The 20,865-nt window shown below is 37.4% G+C and overlaps 1 pseudogene; it reads right to left on the bottom strand.

Moving 5' to 3' along the window:
- Nucleotides 1–20,865, bottom strand: part of LOC136833740 (potassium voltage-gated channel subfamily KQT member 1-like) — a 708,908-nt pseudogene that overhangs the window by 40,746 nt on the left and 647,297 nt on the right.

Here is a 20,865-nt window from a genome sequence, read left to right as displayed (position 1 = left end):
AGGGCATTAAGTTGCCTGTCCCATTGGCATTTGTGTAAGAAAAATGCACAGAAAAACACACAAAATAAACTTATACAATTGAAGCCCAATACAGTAATTATATTCCTCATATTAAATGCAGGTTAGTCTTTTAGAAATAAAAGAATACTAAATGTAATTATACTAATGTTCATAAACTTGAGCAACTGAAAGGGGCCATCATGCATGTCTGCTTAGGAATACCAAATCTACATTGGAAAACACTGGAATAAAGCAGCTCACATTGAGAGAATTAAACAATAGTAAATATATTCCCTTCTTAATTTAGCTGATGATTAATTTATTACTGTGCAGAAAGTCAATAAACATATGGCAAATTTGAAATGTACTAAACACTGATATTCTTAAAAAATGTTAATAAAATGTTAGAAAAAAACATACTTTCCATACTTTTTCATATTATCAGTATTCTTCATCTCCATTCAGTTTTCAAAAACCAGAAAGCAGCCACATCATAATACTGTACTGTACAGTATTACAATTCAGAGTACTAAAAATGTTTCAAGAGTGATTAGGAATGTCAGTCTTAGTATAATTCATAATAAGTATGGTCAAGTTTAACAGGAATACCATGTGATTTGATAAACCACCAAACCAACAGAATGAACAGTAACTGGCAGATGCTTATACAGTAAACAGGCAAATAGAAAATGTGACTTCTCAAGAGGTTTAGGTGACCATCTGGAATAAGTGGTTTGTAGTAGATAGAAATATAGAAACTATATGAAAGGATCATAAGTCTGGGAAGGCTCATTAGAACTGTGGTATGATGAATAGATCTGATGCTCTACAGTATGGAAAACACAGATTTCTAAGATTGCTAAAGACCAGTTTGAACGTATGGGAGCGGGCTGTGATACAAGAATGATCGGGAAATACAGTACTGTATACCTTTTTGAATTTATTTTTAAAAAAATCAACCACAAACATTATCATTATCATATGACACTAGACACCTACAGGAAAAATACCTTGGTTAAAACAAGGTGTACTGTATCATATATCCATGGGGTCTTCACAGGATACTAAGCCTAGTAATTAAAAAGCATTACAAAATCAGAGTTTAGAGGAGAGATTGATTTACAGCTACTAAAACTGGCATCACAACAGAGACAGATTAAACAAGTGAAGACAGGGAAGTCATAGGAATTTAAAACAAAAATTTTGATCTATCAGGGATCAGCCAGTACTGTAAGGACTTTACCTTGAAGACCAAAATGGTTTAGGCATGTGGCAACAAAGGATGATAAAGGATGAATATTCAGCTAGAGAAGTGACAGATACTGAACTAATAAGGCCAGGAAATTGTGGGGAAAAGGTACAGAAGATGACATCAACCTGATGAGAGAGAGAGAGAGAGATATCTACCCATGTGAAGGGGAAATCTGACAATGTTCACGACGACTGTAATCATTACGACAATATTTTACTTTTTCCACAAGGGACTCCACCCTTTTTAATAAATATAAAAAGTTCCTAATCTACATGGCTAGAGCAGATAGGAAACATGAATGCAGTTTACTCCACTATTTTGCCTTGCTTCCTAAGCCAGATGTTTGAAAATTAATAATCCAACATTAAAAAAATTAACTTTTTTCATTAGTCTGACCATACTACTACTACTACTACAACTACATGCCTTACAAAGTTTTGACATGTCAAATTCAAGAATAATGTTAATGGATAGCAACAAATATTTAGTGAACTTTTCAAGGACTGTCAAGCATCTTGAATTTAAATGATCTACTGAGATACAATATACAGAAATACCAGTAACTAGCCTTGCAAGACAGGAAAAGCAAACACATAGCTATAAAAGTGAACCTAACTTAAGTTAAACATGAAGTGAACAGACATGAAAGAAATAAGTAACCAGTGAACCTAACTAAAGTTAATGAAAGAAATAAGTAACCAATGAACCTAACTAAAGTTAAACATGAAGTGAACAGACATGAAAGAAAAGAATAACCATGAACCTAACTAAAGTTAAACATGAAGTGAACAGGCATGACAGCAAAGAGTAACCATCAGGATGGAAAGAAGATTTCCCAAGAGACCCCATGTCTCTATATAACAAACATTTGGGTTAAAGGCTCTAAAATAATAATTTTTTTTTTTTTAACTTTCAACTTTACTGGAGGCAGTATACATACACAACTTTAGCTACAGTACTTTCATAGTTGACTAGGCTACTGTGATAAAGCAAAATCTTAAACTGTTTGTCCTGAAAGGTTATCTACAGTGATGTACTGCTATTTTTTCCTACAGTAGCTTTTTGGACTGTATGCATGTAGGCATAAACTTTCAATATCCTGAATATTGTATACAGAATATAGAGCACTTTCAATTACTAAAGATGTTTACTATCACCTTATTATGACACTGGGTTAAATTCTCGTGCAGCTTGTCATTTTTGTTTTACTTAACATGATCTATCCATTACTGGAGATTAACTGGAAGGCAATCTCAAAGCACCAATTGGGTGCAAAATATACTGGAAAATCGTCGAAAATCGTCAAGAATCATAAGAAAACCTTACTTTTAATGCTTTGGGTGCACTGAAAACAATGTAAACTGCATTTTTATTGAGTTTTTCATAAAAACCTTCAAATTAGATTATTCTGCCGTTTACCACGTCGGATTGGCGCACTATTACATGCGTAAACCGGGAAAAACCATTTTATAATCACAGCTCTTAACAATGAAGTTTTGCTAAAAGGTTTTGGCTTCTGTGAATCATCTGGTAAAGAAGGTATAAAAAACTACTTATGCTTACATCCCATGAGTTGATTTATTCCCAGACATCATGGTTGGCCTTTATCTATGCAATAAAAAATCAGCCACCATTAAATTTCCATTTTCAATGGAAATCATTGGAATTATAATTTTGGTAATGTTATTTTCTTATGTATTCAAATGAAATCTAAGGTTATTTTTAACTTCTTGTAAATTTTTCAACAACTGTTAAATCTGTGTTACTTTGTCTGTTACCTCTCCCAAAGCCCACTTTTGCAAACTGACCCTGTTTTAAAGGATGCCATGAAAATAATTTCTTGCTTAAAAAAATGGTGTTACTGGCCTTATACTGTATATCCAGTAATAGCACTTTTTATCAATGAATGCATAAGATTAGGAAAAGGATATGCAGTATTCCTTGTTCAGTCTTTTCCATACACTTTGCCTTGGTTTCACTTCTGCTCCTCATTTATATCTTTGGATTTGGTGTAAATCTCTACTTTATACATTACTATTTTACTTACATAAACTCAGATAAATCTGTTTCTTCAAGTAAAGATGCTTTAAACTCTTTAAAGTGTGAACTTTCAGTAAAAGAGTCCATAACTTTTCAATAGCAAGTCCACAATCCATCCCTCCTAATTTTTTTAATGTTCCAATGAACATATGGTTTTGCTCTCTTCATTATAAATTATAGATTTGGCTCCCCTTTCTAACATTCACATGAAGTTAAAATAACCTCAGATTTCACTTGAATATCATAAGAGAACATATTACCCAACTCTAAATTAAAATGGTTCTCCTGAGAATGGGACTTTAATGTTGCCTGGATTATAGCAGACTTTACATTGCATACACTGTACTCCTACTGATTCTAGTGTTTTGGAACCAACTAACTCACTCTGTGACTTTAATGCTTATGACTCACAAATCACTTTCACCAAGCTTCATTCAGTATTTATGCCTTGAAAAGACTGTAGCATATACTACCATGCAGAATGAGAAGGCAATAGGTTTTTCATGCAAAATGCTGCAATTAGTTATAATTTCCTCCTGTGTTTTGACACCTTTTTTTGATAGTGTAGCAGTTGTTTGTCCTCAAAGACATTAGTGGGCTCCATTGGGACACAGTGAAAAGTTTTATACTCTTAAAATTTTAAATTGGAAGCCACTAGGCTTCTTGCAAGGCAAGAAGTTAAGAGTAGATCGGTAAGCTACACTGTAATTGCCACAGTATTTTTTCATTTGACAATGTGATAATTAGCCAACACCTTTTTTTTTTCTCAATTCTCAATACACACACACTGTATGTACCTTTCACTGTGGAAAAAGTTTAGTGGTTTTATTTCCTCTGTTCTTTAATCAGATGCCCTTCATAGTAGCTCATCTAGCACTAACATTTTATCAAATGATTCCAACTTCTAAGCATCTGTAATTTAGCTCCAAGCTACCTTATGCAGTTTCCATATTTACAGTTCTTTTTAGGGAGTTCAGTAAGTCATCTGCGAATAAAATTATCATATTTTGTTAAAACTTTTCAATGTTAAAATGACATTTTCATAATAAAATAAAGTTTCATATATACTTACCAAGTATTTACATAGCTAAAATTTCTAACTTGTGTGGCAACTTTTTTTTTAATTCGCAGTAGCGCTTCTACTGTTTTTGTGTAGGTGACAGGCCCTGACCACTATCAGAGAACAGAGGAAACAAATTGGCAGGCAGGCTCAACTTGTTTGTGCCCTTATGTCCATAAGAGGGGAGGAGGGCAGGATCTGACTCTGTAATTACTTGGCAAGTATGTATGAAACTTTATTATGAAAATGTCATTTTCATATAAGCAACTTACCAAGTAATTACACAGACAGTCCCACACTGAATGGAGGTGGGATACATGGACATATTCTACTCCAAAACATTAAGGCATGGTACTGACTTTGAAATCTAAAATCTGCCAGCAGTGAATGCAATGCTTGCTGTTTCCTTACCTGGAAAGAGAGTACTGCAGGTGAATACTACCTCTGGTTGGTGCTCATCTTAACCTGTAGTGGCGTGGCTTGAGCCATGGGTCATTGCTACCTGAGCAGGAGCTTTGCAGTGGAGGAAAGGCCTCATCACTAGCAAAGCATACAAATAGTGCCCTTGCCCTGGGTGCGGTATCAAAATAAGAAAAACAATCACATAATGCTGTCATTTACTCTGAAAACACTTAAAAACACCACAACCTATCCACTTAGACTGGTGGATACTCCAGGTACACTGTACCCCCAGGCTCCCCAAAACTCAAAAACCCTACACCAAGGCAAAGAGGCAACAGGAGAACAAGAGTGCTTCCTATAATTCCTCACCCAATACCATGCCAGCCACCAATAATGGTCTCAAGGTACTGCAATTACTAAACACAGTTTCCACTTCCTTTAAACAATGGGAGGCAAAAATAGACCTGCACTTCTAGTAGGTTGACTGAATAACAGAAGTCAAGGACATATGCCTAAAAGCCAAAGAGGTCAATACCGCTCTAATATCATGAGCTTACACTTTAAAATTTGGTAAGACATCCTCCTGGATCTGGGAGTGTGCCTCTGAAATCAAATCTCGTAAGACGAACGACAAGGCATTCTTAGAGGGAGGATGAGAGGGATGAACACCAGAGATTACTGGATGGACTCCTGAACTTTTCTGTCCTATTCAGATAGTGTCTATGAGCTCTGACTGGACAGTTCTCTTTTCTTCTTCTTCATGGCCAAGAACATCCACTGAATTCTTAATGGTTAACGCAAAGAGGTAGAATGTCTTGGGAGTGACATTCTTAAGAAAAGCAGAACAAAGGGGTTCAAAAGCTGGACCAGTCAACAATTTTCAGGACCACATCCAGATTCCAGGAGGCCAAATTGTCCTTTTTCTGCTTTGTCGTGTCGAAGGACTTAAGCAGATCGTTAAGATCTGAATTCGACAAAAGATCCAGGCCTCTATGTTTAAATAATGAGCTAAGCATAGGTTGATACCCGTTAATGGTGAAGGAAGTTAAATTTCTAGAGTTCCTAAGATAAAGGGAAAATCAGCAACCTGCATTACAAAGGTCTCAGAAGAAGAGACATTGTTGTTGTGGCACCACCAGAGGAAGATTGCCCGCTTGGCCTGGTAGACGAGGCTAGAAGATTTTCGCCTACATCATGCAATAGCCTCTGCAGCTTCTCTTGAAAACCCTTTCACTCTGACAAGCTTGCAGACAGTCTAAAGCCTGTCAGGGCAAGAGCGGACAACCTTTGGTGGTGTCTTCAGAAGTGGGGTTGTCAGAATAAAGTCAGTTTTTGGGGAAAGAGTCTTGGGTAATCTACCATTACCCAAAGAAGGTCCAGGAACCACTCCCTCAGGGGCCAAAACAGGGCTATGAGTGTCATAGTTGTGTTCTGATGCGATCAAAACTTGTTCAACACTTCCCCGACCATGCCGAAGGGTGGAAAGGCGTACAGACCCAGACTGGACCAATCTTGCAGCATGGCATCTGTTGCCCACGCAAGAGGATCTGGGGTCAGAGAGCAAAATAGCGGAAAGAGGTTCTTGGAATTGACAAACAGGTCTATCTTGGCCTGCCCCACAGTTTCCAAAGGTCTAGACAAACCACAAGATCCAGGGTCTACTCATTGGGAAGGATCTGGTTCTGATGGCTTAGCTTGTCCGCCAATACATTCAACTTCCCCTGGATAAGTCGTGTGACCAGTAACTCAATTTTGATCTGCCCATATGAGTAGCTCTCTTGCTGCCTGGCAGAGAGAAATGGAATGAGTGCCACCTTGTTTGTGGATATATGCTAAGGCCGTGGTACTGTCTGCATGTACTACTATCGTTTTGTTTCGGACCATAGACAAGAAACTCTGAAGACCTAGCTGAACTGCTTTCAGTTCTCTCACGTTTATGTGTAGGCTTTGCTGATCTGGGGTCCATGTACCAGATACTTTCTGAATCCCTAGTAGGGCTCCCCAGCCTATATCCGTGGCATCTGAATAGAAGTCTAGGTCAGGGCTAAGAGATTGAAGGGACTTCCCTTCTGACAGTCTTTCTTTTGACAGCCACCACTGCAGGTCTCATTTGATCTCCAAGGTGATCGGAAACACGTGGGTGTGATTATGTTTTCCTGTCCCAGTTGGTCCTCACAAAGAACTGGAGAACTCTCATGTGAAGTCTGCCTAATCTGACAAAAATCTCTTTGGATGCCTGAGTCCCCATCAGGCATATCCACTGTTGAGCTGAGCAAGATGAAATGGCTAGAAAACTCTGGACTGTCTGGAGACAGCTAGAAATTCTCTTGGGAGACGGAAAAGCCCAAAAATCTGAGAGTTCAGTCATCCCTGAATAAAGGATCTCTTGCGACAGGATCAACTGGGACTTTTTGAAGGTTGATAAGAAGGACCAGTTCCTGGGTAAGAAGAATAATCTTGTGTAAGTCCTTCATGCATGTTTCCTTCGATGGGGATCGAAGAAGCCAGCTGTCCAGATAAAAGCTAACATTGATCCTCATTATGTGGAGCCATTTCGAGAGAGGAGTGAGGACTCGAGTAAACACTTGAGGGGCCGTAGAAAGGCCGAAGCAAAGGGCCAGAAACTGATATAACTTGTCCTGGAAGACGAACCTTACATATTTCCTGGACAGGATGAATCAGAATGTGGAAGTATGCATCCCGCACATTGCCCAGTCGCCCTGGTGGATGGATGAAAGGACTGAAGGGATTGTTTCCATTTTGAATTTTGTCTTCAGGCCAAAGCGACTACAGATGTCTGAGGACTGGTCTCAGGCCCTGATGCTTTCGGTACCACAAAGAGTTGGTTGTATAAAACCCCGTGCTGATGTTCTCGACTTCCTCTATGGCCCTCTTCTCAAAGAGAGAGGAAACTTCCTCCAGAGGGCCCAAATGTCTCTTGGAGCCTACCGAGTATGCTGTTAATGTGATGGGAGAAGTGACTAATGGGGGCTCTCCAGGAACGGGATGATGTAGCCCTCCTTCAAAACTTTGACAACCCAAGGCTCCGCTCCTCATATCAGCCATTTTCCCCAAATTTCCAGAAGTCTGGCTCCTACGGGTGCATGAAGGACTTCCTTCTCACTTTCTAGGCTCTGTCTTGACAGAGCTCTTCTTGATGGACTTTGCCATGAATCTGACATCAACACGGGTCCTGAATTGTGTTCTAGGTCTACCTCCATGAAAGGGCTGCTCAGGCGTGAAAGCCTCTGGACTGTCCCATGTAGACAAAAATGGATGTTGATGGGCAGTGGCAAGGACAGAAGGGTCCACAGCATAACTAAAAAAGCCTGTGGACTGGTACTAGTCTTCTTATACCGCTTAATGGGAAGTGGATCTGGACGGTGATCAACATCCTCAGAAGGGCACTAAAACGGTCGGCAAGAGTCTAAGTACCATTTGTGGCACCTCCTGTCGACACTGTAGTTGTCAGAAGAGTTTGAAGATCGTTCATGCACTTCCAAAGACATGCCTTTCCAATGGCTGTCTGCTGACACCTGGGATTGTGCAACAGGGCGACTAGCCGTGGGCAAACCCCAACAGCCTTCCTTGGACTTCCAGTATGTCTTCTCCCAGGTTTTGGGGAGAAGGACAGTGACCTTGGTCTAGGAGAACTGTCAGGACAGATAGGCACCTCCTCCACTTGCAATGCACTCTCACTCATCACTTTCTCTGCAAACACTTTATCTATTACAACCTTAAGTGATTCTCCTAATTCTGCTACTGTACTTACTACCAGGTTAATTTTCTTATCGAAGCTGGATTTGAGACTGGTGATGGCATAAGGGATGGAAGCAAGGGAGCCTGGCACGGGAGTAGGTTGAATAGTAGAAGGGCAAGGAACAGGAGAAACAGTTGGAATAGGAGTAGTAGGAGACCAATAGGACTAACCTGTGAACTAGGTTCCAGGTGTAGATTCTCCACTAAGGGAACGGTTCTCCGTTCTAAAATCCACTTTTCTCTTCCGATCTCTGTCTAATTTGTCTAAGTGAGACTTCAGAATCTTCCACTGTTTGACATCCCATGAGGAACACTCCTTACAAGTTTTCTCCATGCTACACTCTTGTCCCCTACATTTGCTACCGACTGAATGAGGTTCATAACAAAACTTTGTTAGCCTAGTCTTACACCCTTTGCTACAATAACGAATACTCAAATTGCTACAATCGGACATAATTCAGCAAAAAACTAGGGAACTAACACAAAAAATAACTATCCAAACTTGCTGGCTACCAAGACAAAATAATTGTACTTCACCAAAATCTGCAAAGACAACTGAATAAATCATCAAAAAAGCTGCTACAAATGGCGCCGATGTATGCACCAGAGCCGGCAGAAACAAATTGAGCCTACCTGCCAGTGTCTTTCCTGTGTTCTCTAACTTACCAATGCATCTGCAATGGCCTGTCAGTTACGTGGCCTCACAAAAACAGTAGAAGAACTACCGCGAATTAAAAAAGAAAGTTGCTGAGCGAGTTAGAAATCTTAGCTATGTAATTACTTGTCAAGTTGCTTATATGAAATAACTTGTCAAGTTGTTCAATATGTAATCTTATTTTCTCTTTATTTTCCAAGTTTTACATTTTGTTTGAGGGTCATAAAACTGAATCCCCTGTTTAACTTATTCAATATTCAAAATGGTGTCATCCAGTCCTTAAGAGATCACGTAATATATATGACAATATCCAAATGTAGAAAATCAGGTACTCAACCTCGTTATAAAAATGTTATTGTTGTGTTTAGTGTTCGACTTTACTTTACCATTCTCATCTTGGATAATGACCTTACCAATGCATCTGCAATGGTTCTTCTCCTCCATCCAGTTATGTGGCCTCAAATAATTATTTCATTAGTAGGTTCCAATGGGCAACGTTAACTCGTCATCCACAAAGGTATAATGGATATTTACTAATGGTTCTTTCTACTATGATTAAGCAAGTAGATGGTTATTCTTAACATAGCTGGTCAAACCTCTGTTTTCTAACTCTACAAGTCTTCTGTTATTAATACAGCTTTTCACTTTATAATTCAATGGTTGCATGTGTCCCTTGAATACCAGATAACTAAAATTCAATAGCATGTTAATCTTACATTTAACATTTCCTAACCATAACTTGCCCTTATTTATATAGGCTCAACATGAAGTAAGCTACATTTTGTTTTTCTAAGTAATAAAGATGAGCTGAATGTAATCTGCAATTATAAAACATACCTACAGCTTCTGAAAAACAAATTTTTTTTTCAATACAAATCAATACATTATATTGTCTATTTTGTGCATCACAGAATTCCAAGCCCTCATTCCCCTGAAGAAAAAAAAGATTAGCTAGCTCCAATAGGTGTTGTCCTACTAAGAAAGAGCCATGGAACTGGAAAGTGGGCACTTCATTGCAGTAACAAGTTTAGTTTGAATAAAATTTAGTTTTCTAACATAGCCTGTGTAGCTATTCAAGAGGAGGGCACTAACTTGTGAGAAACCCAAAAGCTCCAAAATAAACAAGGGATCAAGACTTAGAGCAATGTAACAAATGGATGTTAAGAGACAAAACAGATCAAGACTTAGAACAACTAACAAATCTGTCAAAACAGCAGTACACTAAAGTATAAAGATGTGGAATCTCAAAAACTTTAAGCATAGCAGGAAGCTATGTACCATCAGTAAAGAGGAAGATCATCTAATGGAAGACAAACAGAGTCTGGCACTTCTAACAGCCATCCAAATATCAAGTCAACCCCAAACTCCATTAAAAGGCACATATGGAAAATGACTTTTGACCATGGATCAACATCTGAAGTGAAGTTGATAACTTGCCTTAGCCATAAGGAAGATGTACATCTATTAATTTTCCAGGGATCTGGAAAGGAACAAACAAAGTGCCTCCCTTGAAGGCTTGGAGAGCAAAGGAAACTATTCATATAAACTGATCAGAGGAGAATGTTCTCCTCCTGAGAATAATACTGGTTACTTATAGCATGAGATATACAAGAAAATTCTATACAAAAGACAGGCCAGTACAAATGTCTCTTGCTGAAATGGACAAGGAAAAAGTATAATTTCCTCGTACAGATTTTCCAACCCATCCTCCCCTTCAGGTGAATGGAACTTTCCTGAATGAATCTGAAGCTAAACTATTCTAGGTGTAACTTTCGACTCACATCTTACTATTGAGAAAATTCTAATGAAAGTTTCAGCAAATGACACAAAAAAGTTAGGTTGTTATAAGTGACAAAATTAATGCAATCTGTTTAAGGTCATTTGTCCTTCCTTTACTAGAATACTGTTCTCCAGTGTGGATGTATGCTTCTGCCAGAGATACATCTCTTTAGTTAGAGTGGTTCATAGTGGTAGGTTTCTGTTTCCTAATATTAGCAGTTATAAATTGGACCATCAACAGATGGTCCCTTGTTTATCACTTTTTCATAAGTTGTATTTTAACAAGGATCTTTCACATTCACAATTGGTCCCAGATCCCCTTTTCCTGCTGAGAGCAACCAGATTCACTGAACAGCAGCACCAATATGCAGTAAATGTGCCTCGCTGTCGAACTTCTCAGTTCCAGAGGTCCTTTATTCCTCACACAGTTGGACTGTGGAACAGCCTCCCAGAGGATGTCATGCAACTGAACTTCAAAAGTTCAAGCGAAGATGCAATAAACTACTACCCTAATAAAATTCAACTTGTATTTTAATATTTTACTTACATTTTTTTATTCATTAATTTGTTAATTTATCTGTTTTTTTAATGACTAATTTCTTTTGTATTTCCTTCTATTACTTCTTTCGAATGAACACAATATTCTTTGGAAGCTTGAATTTCAAGTCAGTGGCCCCTGTGGGCTTGTTCGATTTTAACAGGGTTCATCATCATCATCAATAATCATCATCATCATCTTCATCTTGCTGGGAGAAAACTACAATGAAGACTATCCTATGGAAATGACTGGAGGAAGGCTAAAGACAATCATTCAGTGGAAATAACTAAAACTAAAGAAAAATAAAGTGAGACAACATCAAGGTGACAAACAATCCATCAGTAAGAGTTGACTCCCTTATGTCCACTCACTCCTCTAACCCACAGGGATGGCATCAACATGATAAGGGTGGCTCACGTGAAGCCAAAACCACTTTGATGAGATAGAGAGCATCACAAGAAAACAATCATCTGCATTCTAGTCATCTTCATAGGCAAGCCAGTAAGAATGCCATAAGAGCTATCCTCAGTACAGGTTCACCCCTCATACTGGGAATAGCCCTGCCCTTGAGATATCAATGTGGTTATCATATTGGAATCTCTCAAATCCTAACATAATTGAGTGATTGATGAGACCACCTCAGCTCCCACTACTGGCATCAAAAATAAACTTCAGTCCTAGTAATGGTATCCCCTCTTAATAATCAAGAGGAGTTAGGACTTTGGGCAGCAAGAAAAGAGGAGCAGAATAAATGAAATGGAGTAAAAAATTAAAAGTTAAAATGGTAGAAAAACCTGCAATGAACAAAGGAGTAATTAAAAAGATTGGACAAGATGGGTGAAAGCTATTAAAATATATAAGTAGTAATGATCACCTACAAGGAAGAAAAAGTAACAGCAATTAGTTGAGCCAAAATCAAGAGCCAAAGGCAAGATGAGATCTTACAAATGGCATGCCATCAGGTATTAGAACAAGGCTACTTGCTCCTAAGCCCTCCCCAGAACAACATGAGTGCTAGTATTTTGGAGTTCCCTAGAAGTCTTAGTAAAAATCCCTCTCCATAAGTACTTTCTACAAGCTCTTCAAATGTGAAGGCTGTACATCTCAAACTCTGATGGGGTATTCAAAATTAGGCTGATGTTGAAGTCTCCCCTTTCTGAAGAACTTGTGAGAGCTTGAAAAAAATAGTCAATAGAGAAGCACCCCATAATTACAACAGCATCTACAAGCATCCTGAAACAGTGGCCAAGATGTGAAGCAAACATGGTATCACCTGCCTAGGGAGTCTCCTCTAATGAAAAACTTAGTATGAACATGAGATTTAGTTGGATGTTGTCCCTTCCTGACAGACATATGCTCCTGACTTTATCATCTTTAACCTGATGGTTAAACTGTTGTTGTTGACTTGTATAACGCTGCCGACTACAAAAGACTGCAAGACCCTAGAAAGGAGCCTCAATTCCAGGAAGTCAACCTGAACTGTTCTGATAAAATTTAAAAGATATTTAACCCACCCCAACAACCTAGATTTTATTATCTAAAAGTGGAAAAAATTTTTGAAAAAGGAGGACCAAGGTATGACAATTCAGCAAACTGCTTATCTCTAACCTGAAAACATTTTTTGATAAATTATGAAAAAGCAACATTAAAACAGGTTGATTACAAAACTAAAATTCTCACTCAAAAGGATCATGCATCATACTGTTAATAAGGGGAAATGTTAAAATCAGAATGTGAAGACATATGAAAAACAAATGTGGTAGAAAATTACTACAATTATTAACTACAAAAATATTTGTCAATAATACACCTGACACCAACAGTACACATAAATGCGATATGCACACAAAATTTATCAGGAAAGAGGAAACATAAAAAGAGTCCATTGACCAAAAAATCAAAGAATCCTGAAGGGTATTAATAAGGCAAAGTAATAATTTTTACATTTAATAATGACTTTTAAAACTAACCACTTAGTGCTTATTACTTGGAAGAAATAAAATATACTAAAGGAAGCACAACAAAATCAGTTAATATGGAATAATTTGTTTATTAACCTCCAACCTAAAAGCTAAGTATCCAACAACTCATTGTTTGTTACAAAACAATACACTTTTGAACATATGAATTGTGGAGCCATTGCAATACATAATCAAGAAAACTGAGGAACTTAGTGCCTGTGAATGAAGGCAGAAAATGCAAAGAGCTCATAGAAACATGAAACTGCCAATGACCACGGTGAAGAAAATTTGACATTTATGTGCAAACTTGAGATGAGGTTTTATCATCATACAGTCGAAGAAAAAAAAAATCTTACTAGGAAGTAATAATGAAATGGAAAAGAAATGTAGAAAAAGTGCTTGGTAACTGAATGATTCCATACATTTGGGATGCTCTGAGAGCTATTGACAAGAAGTGATTCAGTTAACAACTGGCACACTAAGGGTACCCTTGCACATGGTTAACCTACTGGAGCCAGCTGATATTTTTCTGCCAAAGTGGAATCAGGTATTTAGGATGTTATGCAATACAAATAATAGGTTTGTGGTAAAAGAAACGTTTAATAACTACATACGGTACATCTTTACATTCCAAGGTGAGGGTAGATGACAAAGAATGTAATGACATGATTTCTATGGTAATGAAGTTAGAATTTACGTTTAAGTTGTAAAGCATCTCTAACAATATTTCCATAATCCTGGTGATAAATGCATACACTTCATAAAAGTAATGTGTATAAAGCTTATGTTTAGCAGTATACCAACCACACTGATTCTCTATACAGGTTCCAATGCATGAATGCCAAGTACAGGCAGTCCTCAGTTATCGGCGGGGGTTCTGTTCTGAGGGTGTGATGATAACCAAAATCGTGCTATTTTCGATTTTTGAATTTCGGGGCTTATCGGCGCCAAAAAGTGCCAATTTTTGGTTATCGGTGCCAAAAAGTGCCAATTTTTGGTTATCGGCGCCTCTGTTAGGTATGTATTGGCACCAATACCCAATTATTGGCGCTGACAAGCATTGGCAATTTTGGAAAATTGCCAATTTTGTCGTTAGACAAGCGCCCGTAAAATCGTTGGCCAGGGACTGCCTTAATTACATGGTTCTATGTTTGCATAATGTTCTTTGAATAAAGATTCCTAATTCTCAGTAAAGGTTCTAGCCTATAATTTGGTTACACTAAATTATTCATGGACTGCTTTTCAACTCTTGGGTGGTGAAGGGCATAAATTTTTCCCATGAATCTTGATTGTCTTGCTCTCCTGGATGTGTTAATGACCAGAATCTATTCTTTTAATAACATGAGCAAAGAGAGCTTCACCCCTTTAACAGATTATTGATATCAAAGATGGAGAATAATTTTCATTTTCAAGTTCTTTCAACTCTCCAACTCATAAACCTTAATATTTTGATAACTTTACTAAAAATAAAACTAACATTAATTTGAACATATAAATACACTGTATATTGAAATTTAAAAAGATGGCATTTGAGAGCCTGCTCAGCTCTCAGTATCAAACTGGAAAATGACAAAATTCCATGAAAATGTGGCTACTAAGCAAACAAACAAAACATTTTTGGTTTCAAATTAATCCTTTCCAATTTTGGTAAATAAAGTTTTATGACTGATACTGAAAATGGAATAGGCACTCAGCCCTTGTACAGCCTTTAACTGCTGTAAATAGAAAGCAAATTTATTTTTCATTTCACAGTTTATTATATCAGGAGTAGTTTAAATTTTTTATTATTATTATTATTAACAGAAGAAAGAGAACCTAAGGTGAAATTTGAATATCTATTTTCTTCTAGTTATACATCCGTTGATAAAGATAAACCCCCTTTTGCAAAGATGTGCTCTTAGTTTAAGAAGCTCTTATCATCATCTCCAGAGGATCCTAGAGAATTTTTAGCCTGGCCTCTTGGATCTGGTCAAAAGTTCAAAACAGCATTACAACTTGAAAGATTACTGAAAATCCCCAAAGTGAAACAAGGTAAAGGATTAGTGAAGACTATGTGGAGGGATACTGTGGAATGAGGACAATATTTGGGGGCTTGAAAAATTATAAACACATCATCATGTCCTCTGATTGTGAAATGATCATCTTTATAAAAATTTGTAAATAACATTCAGAAGTGTTACGCAAATTTCACCTAATGAGTATTTTCTCCTATTATCAATGGACCCATGAATGTTCAGGAAATTATTATTATTATCATATGGTATTTTAACATAAAAGACCAGTTTCAAACAATATAAAAGAATACTTCATCAGACAATGCTTACTCATTTGCAGCCCACCATTCAGGCTTTATGGGGATGTTTAGTGAGTTCTTACTGATGCACACCCCAGAATGTCCAAGTAATTTCATAAAAACACTCTTAAGTAATTCTGTGAGTTCACTAGTATGAAACAGCACAAAAAATCTGTTATGTTACATTGTATGAGAGAGACAGTAATGGGGAAGAAAAAAGTGTCACAATGACTTTTTATACTGCCAAAAAAATCTGCAAGGAGTACCTTAAAGTAACCCGTTTTTTCATTCTCTGCGAAACATCTGAGTAGCCCCTCATCATAGGCCTCTCAAAATGTTTACTAGTTGGTGTGTTGGGTTCAGATGCTTGTTTGTCCACCAGGATCGGCTTAGGTTTGAGCACCGATGTGTAAGGTGGGGGAGCACCAGGTACCTGTGAAATGAGCAATAATGCTGAGGAAAAAATACATTAGCATGCAGCATATAATCGATTCTAGAAAAGGGAACTGAATAAGTATTGAAATAGTTATTTTGGCTGGCAGTACTGCAGAGGAAAAGGCACAAGATCTATCTTATGTATCTTTTTCAAGGAAAAGTTACTGAAAAACTGCAACCTTAATACAATTAAGCACAAGTAACCTAGAACACTGTAAATGAAGCAATTATGATTTATGAGAAAAATAAATTTCATATTAACAGTCTTCTGATGTGCAGCATTTTGTGTATACTGTGCATGGCATCTCCTAAACAGTACACTTTCCTGTTATTTTCATATACTGTAAAAAAGTTTCCTCAAAAATACTTTCAATACTTTGCAAGATCAAAAAAAGAAAGGTTTCATGAAAATATTGGTGCAACTACAAGGAATAAAACAGGAAAATGTTTACTAGTACTGTTTGTTCATCCCCTTTGCCAAAAAGACAGTAAACACTACTGCCTTAATGAGGCAGGTTTTTCCAACTCTTCTTACCTTTTTAATAAAGGTAGATTTAAGTCTATGGCCCTTCACAACTTCTAGTTTCCTTCATAATACATTGCCTTTCTTTACCCTACCCTTTTAGGTCTACCTTCCTATTCTTTTCTTGCCTAAGTCTCTTTTACATTATGGCATTCAACTTAGGCTTTTCTTTGTACTGATCCACGTACGAGAAAATGGTAGGAATACAGAATGTTCTCTAAGTTGGTGTAACTCTTCTATAGGAGTTAACAGAAACATATACAGTACTGTACATGCATTACAGAGCTTAAAATTGGTATAATGTATTACTGCTTTCTTTTACAAATTAGCTCTAGACTTTTTTTCTGAAATTTTGCTTAATGTTCCAGTGAGTATCTCTTAGAAAATTTCATACTGAGTACTTTACAGTACACCTATACAGTATTAGGGTTAAGCGATGACTGTAATGATACAGGAAATACTTAGTTATTATCCTATTTACGATGGCAGGTGTGTCATAATTTACAAAATATGTTAGTGTAAAATACAACAGTGAAAATTACCAGGTAAATTTGCTCTAAGAGAAACTACCTCATCATGAAAAGGAGTAGTTATGCATTCTAGAAAATATGATTCATGGTATACTGTTTACATCTGCAAAATTAAACAATTAAAGCATCTACTGATACAAAGACACTGAAATTTATCGAACCCTGAAAAATAAATACAGCCACAATAACTTTCCGGTCCAAACAATTCAATAATGTGCCATAGCTTTGAATGAATTTCCCACAGCTCCCTTGTGTCTTGTGTTTGAGAATTAGCACTGATAAATATTAAGCTCGTACTCACGGCAAGGGAAGACGAGGGTGCCGATAGTGGGTTGCTGGAAGTAGGCACAAGGGAGGAGGTGGTGGGACCACTGCTGCAACTGTCTGGAGATCCAGGAGGTTGTGCAGAAGGGGGTGGAGCAGGAGGCACAGATGGTGGGGCAGAAGCAGCTGGTAATGCCAAAAGACGTTTTCTGTCTTCCATATATAGATCTATTAACTGATCTAGCTTCGACTCTATATCATCAACCTAAAACAATCAGGAAATGAATTAGCTTTTCAATTACTGAATAATAACCAAGTAGAGTAATTGACCATCAAATTTAGTAAGGAGAAAGAGGGGTATATTAAACCTGGTAAAACTTTCAAATAAAGGGATGCAATTTTGACACATACATAATGTGAATGGCAAGGTAAGAAAAATATCAGTTTAGCAGTGTTCACTTTGTCCTGGTAGGTTAGCAGTAAATAGTGCTGATATGTCCCTTGTAATTTGCCTAAAATCATATGCATTTACAGGTAAAAATACTCCACTGCATGTTGTGCATAATATGATGTACAAAAGGATTAAAGGGCATTGGACCTGGTAGTGACCTAGCCAGAGTTGATGCTCCAAGATGTTTTAAAGAAAATGTAAAAGAAGAATGTTTTTTTTTATTTAATTTGTAAATATCACTTGTATAAGTCATGGGTCAATAATCTGTGTGAGCATGTAAGCCTAACCCAAGTATTAAAAGTATGATTATAAAAACATGGCCCTGCTTAACTAACTGGATGTGGTGATGCTGTTACTATATTTTACACCTGACATGATATTAATATCATCAACTTTGTTTCCCTGAAGCCAGGTTTAATTGGTACCATTACTTACTGCCAGCACTTCAAGTATGGTACTTTGAATTTTTCCATGTACAAAAATTCTATTTCAGGCCTGTGTGGTGCACAGTAAATGGTTCTAAGTGTTATGCAATATTCCTTTTGTCCCAAATGCTCTGCTTTCAGCCTTTTACTTTTTCATCTGTGTCTTTCATCTTCCTTAGTTTTACCTTGCTCCATTTTCTACTTATTTAATGATTCATCCTTCCTTAAACCCTTATAAGACTAAAAATGTGTATTATCATTATATTATAACAACAAGTACAAGAACAAGAACAAGATCAACAACAACAATAACAACAACAAGTAGTAATAATACTTTTTCAGTAATCTGAGATTTAATGACTTTCAATCGTTTTATTATAAAAAGATTTACAGGGATTAAAAATAACGTAGTTCCTGTTCTCCAGGTGTAAATGATACTGTACAGTATTTCCCTGTTATCAACAATGGTCAAGTGTTTATTTTTTGCAGAATGTTGTTCTTGAGTTTTCAGCTTCAGGTGTAACCTACAACTTTATGATGCTATAACTTTCAGCATTCATGAATGCATTAAATATCATATACCTTGCATATCTACAGTTAAGAAGGGCACAAAGGGATAGACCCAGCACCTTATGCCTCTCCTGTTGAACTTTAGCCCAACCATGAATCTTGTGCAGAATGCGAAATTGTCCAAAAGGGCTTCAAAAAGCTACACAACTGCTTCAGGCAACCAACATTGGATGCCATCTTGTATATCAGGTTCCTGCCGTTAAACTTAAAAACTGAGGTTCTGCCTAGAGAAGGTAAGCTGTACCTCCAAACCATATTCACTAAAATAATCTGAATCTATATCTACATAATTACAAACGTCTGGAGAGTCCACTAATAAGAAAAGTTAAGTATACCTTAGTTTTACCAGACCACTGAGCTGATTAACAGCTCTCCTAGGGCTGGCCCGAAGGATTAGACTTATTTACGTGGCTAAGAACCAATTGGTTACTTAGCAATGGGACCTACAGCTTATTGTGAATCCGAACCACATTATAGCAAGAAATGAATTTCTATCACCAAAAATAAATTCCTCTAACTCTTCATAAGGAACAGGGCCAGAAGGGAAGGGGTCAAGTTCAATTTCTACTGGCCACCATTTATTTAAGGCATTGCAACTTGACAGAAGCACCAGGGGTTGCAAAAAACATGACCTAATTCCCCAGGAAGATGAACAAGAAGCAACTGAGCCCTACTCCTGCTCCACAAAGTGGGATTGAAGAAATGGTTATTGTAGTCACAAGAAATGTTGAACTAAGGGAACAATGACAAATAGTCTAACTCTGAAGTCAAGCTGATATAGCCTATTGAGTAATTACTACAGGAAATACCCTAAAGACTCCAGTGATTCTAAAAATAAAATGTCTCCATCTCTTCATGTATAAGTCTGGAAAATAATTACTCAAAGGCTAAGTTAGAGCTGGATAAACTGACACTAGCTCATCTTGAAGACTGCATGATTGAAACGATACATCTGTCACAAATAAACTTCCGCAATACAGGGCAGCACACTGATGGTTCCACATCCCCTCATGAGGAAGAAGCCAAAATTTCCCTTTCAGCAAAGAACCCATTTATCTATATGGGAACTAAATATTGCAAAACTATCTGATCCCTTTAATGGGAAAGGGAATGAGGCTAAAATGAAAAAGTAGGGTTGAGTGTAGGCACCTTCCTTTGGGTAAAGGGGAATGAGAGTGATCTGAAAGAATGAAGAATGGTCATGGCTGCGCTTCACTTCTGCATCTACTCTAGAGGAGAGGACCTTAGGGAAGATTTCCCTAGAAGCAAGAGCTGATGGGCCTGGTAACAGGGTTTAAGGGAGAGCAAATCATGTACCTTCCACAACTCCACACCACCTGGCATTAAAACTTACGTGTAGACAACAGTTTGTGGGTGGAGTCAGTCCACTCACCAGAATGGATGAACTGATGGAATTACCCAAAGTTCTTCCGACTGACTGACAGGAGATCACATGAGTGGACATGTAAGCAATGATCTTAAGACAATTTGCCGCTGGATTTCACCTCCAAAGGATCTCAGCCGCTCCAACCAGAATATGAATAAACTATATTTAGGCCTAATTCTTTTCATTGTTAGACCCTCCAGACCGTTGTGAGTCCAAATCATTTAATAAAAAATAAAAATAAATATTTCCACGTGATACGTGCAATTTGGTATAGGCCTAGGCCAATGTCCTGCCTTTTCATGAAAGGTTTTACTAGTGACAGTAGGCTTCACAGTCCATTTCATAAATAACTGACCCAACCCCAGTTCTAATTTAAACTTACTCATTAACATTGCATGAGAGTGACATCTCTCTTTAACAGATGATAGATAAGGCTTTTACACCTTTTTTTCTTTCCTATTAAGTGAACTGCTGCAGCAGCTAGTCTATATCGCTCCACCTCCTCAAAAGCCAGTGGAGTTTCCAACAGTGACATGCAGTG

Source organism: Macrobrachium rosenbergii, chromosome 52 (genome assembly GCF_040412425.1).
Source record: "Macrobrachium rosenbergii isolate ZJJX-2024 chromosome 52, ASM4041242v1, whole genome shotgun sequence".
Lineage (NCBI taxonomy): Eukaryota > Metazoa > Arthropoda > Malacostraca > Decapoda > Palaemonidae > Macrobrachium > Macrobrachium rosenbergii.
Note: the sequence above shows the minus strand (reverse complement) of the source record. Positions and strands in the feature narration are given on the sequence as shown.